Here is a 2,500-nt window from a genome sequence, read left to right on the forward strand (position 1 = left end):
GTTAATACATAATGGAGCATAATATATACAATGCAATATCCACCAAATTGCTCCAATCCCTTTATAAGTCAACAGCAACACTTAACATGTAGGACGAGACATTAGAGATAGGCCATATTACAATTTTGAAATTGATCCCTGCAGCCTTCAGTCACACGTTCAGAGCCATATACAGTCTATAGAGCCAGATTTCTGTAACATTAAACAGTCTGTAGTCATTGCTTGCTCTCGATTTGGTAGGCCGCTGGTAATTTGCGATAAATGAATGTGCTTTCAGCCAAATTCAACTCAAACCCAGCACTTTATCAGCTTGTGTTGGAGTCGACTGTTCTAGTAATAGGATTCAATAGTCACACCCGCCCAACAACCAGCAACTTGGTTCTAATCAAAGAAAATCGGTAATTTATATTCTTCATGCTGGCTAGAACATTTTCACATGTCATGTGATCAGAATGTATAAAAGTCAAAACATGATTTATAATGTTTTTCTCCTCTGGATACACTTTTATGCTCGTCGGAGAAGTATCTCATAAGGGCGGTGATGGGGATAATGGCGCATACCATTGTTCCGATAGTTTAGAACCAGTTTCTATGCGTCATTACGAGGGAAGTGACGTCACGACTGTTGAACCCTATTTAGTAATTGATACACACGGTGTTTCAACAGAAAGTCCTCTTAATCTATTGGAGTCGTCTGCTCTATAATTGAGAATTGAGACACAAGGTGTTATAACAGAAAGCCCTCATAATGTTGAATACTGCAACAACAGAATGGTGAGTAAACTCAATCTACGTCGCACCTTTGTCTGATTTATGAGTCAAATCTATTTCTAGCCTTTTCATCCAGAGCTCAAACACAGTCTAGACAGAATTGATACCGAGTCATAAAGTTCACGATAAATTTTATGCTACGATTGTTTGAAATTCGTATTGTACTTTTTTTTTATACAGACAATTTCCACAATTTTACCATGTTTAATGTGTTTCAAGATGTTTCATTTTTTTCTTTCGGCTTATCATACAAGACTATGTTATTTCAATTTTGTGAGGTACAAGTCGCCTGTTTGGCGCCCTTTTTGTAAAAATAAAATTAGCAAACTTTAACGATATATATATATATAATTCTCACTCACACACGAGTGAAGTCAGTGACTGCGTTTAGATTGCCTTACATTTGGACATATCGCTTCGTGTAGGTTTGCGGTCATTGTTACCCATCGGGTTACTGATCGCGCTCAAATTGATTTAATTTTTTTTAAAATATCAAATTAAGAAATTAAGGAGCAGGCGCCGGTGGAAGATAAAGAACTGAACAAGTGTGTATGAAAGGTGCCAGACAAAGTAGGAAAGAAAAAATACAAGAAAAAAAATAACATCCCAGAAAATCAGTCGACCTCGACTGGGGATCGAACCTCAGACCTTCTGACGTGCTACCATTACACCACAGAGGCTCCGATAGTTGGGACAATTTTAACACTTATATTCTTCACATGGGTTATGAAGAATATAAGTATTAAAATTGTCCCAACTATTGGCAGCCTCGGTGGTGATTCTCCCAATTATCAGGATCCTCTGTAGTGTAATGGCAGCAAATCTGACCAGTAATCAGAAGGTCTGAGGTTCAATCCCCAGTCGAGGTCGACTGAATTTTTGGGGATGTTTTTTATTGTATTTTATTTCTTTCTTGCTTTGTCTGGAACACTTGTTCAGTTCTTTGACTTAATTTTTCTCAGGCGGTGACCGTATTGTTCGACCCTGACTCTAGAGTGTTGTCTTATACATAAAAGTTTAGAATTTGAATTTTGTTACGTAAACGCGCTCTTGTAATAAATAATTGTGTAGGTATTGCAGTTTTAAGAAACAAAAAAAAAAAAATAACGAGCGCTTTCATATCCTCTAGATGTGAACAAAGCGCTTTATATGGGGTTCAAGTCAACGGCAACATTTAACGTATAGAACGAGATTTTGTTTGAAAAACAAAATTATATTTTTACATTATTTTCCCAGAAATAAAGAAGGTTGTTTCCAGTCAGGTCCCCATTTTACAACTGGGTATGGTGATAAACTTTGCAACAGACTAGCATCCTATCCAATTGGTGGCAAGCATTTTACTGGCCTTTTTTAACACACTAGCAATCGGGATCATCTCCGGCTCCAAGTGTCATAATATCGCTCTGAAGGACTGCGTTGAGATAAAATTATGTGATTATAAAGCCTTTTTCAAGAAACCAACTTTGCCGTGATCTCAATGGGACCCACACCCGGGATACACTTTGATGCTCATCGGAAAATTATTTCATAAGGGAGTACGCCATTGTTCTGATAGCTTAGAACCAGTCACTAAGTTACTATGCGTCATTACGAGGGAAGTGACGTCACGACTGTTGAACCCTATTATGGTTTCATATTATGGCTTGCTGGGGTATGCAATGAAACATTGTGAGGTGCAGTGACTGTTGAAGCCTATTTTCGGCAATTATTTGTTTATCTCGACATAACA

The 2,500-nt window shown here is 37.7% G+C and overlaps 1 protein-coding gene and 1 long non-coding RNA gene across 4 annotated transcripts in view; both read left to right on the forward strand.

The window, feature by feature from the left end:
- LOC144974250 (uncharacterized) overlaps window positions 1-697 on the forward strand; it is a 22,180-nt gene extending 21,483 nt beyond the window's left edge. The window contains exon 3 of the long non-coding RNA XR_013645675.1: window positions 668-697. This is a non-coding gene — a long non-coding RNA (uncharacterized LOC144974250). The remainder of the gene's footprint in view (window positions 1-667) is intronic.
- Window positions 1-2,500, forward strand: part of LOC144972444 (G protein-activated inward rectifier potassium channel 3-like) — a 335,160-nt gene that overhangs the window by 39,007 nt on the left and 293,653 nt on the right. The window lies entirely within an intron of this gene.

Source organism: Berghia stephanieae, chromosome 5, assembly GCF_034508935.2.
Source record: "Berghia stephanieae isolate SIO BIC M18660-M18661 chromosome 5, UCSD_Bste_1.3, whole genome shotgun sequence".
Taxonomy (NCBI): domain Eukaryota; kingdom Metazoa; phylum Mollusca; class Gastropoda; order Nudibranchia; family Aeolidiidae; genus Berghia; species Berghia stephanieae.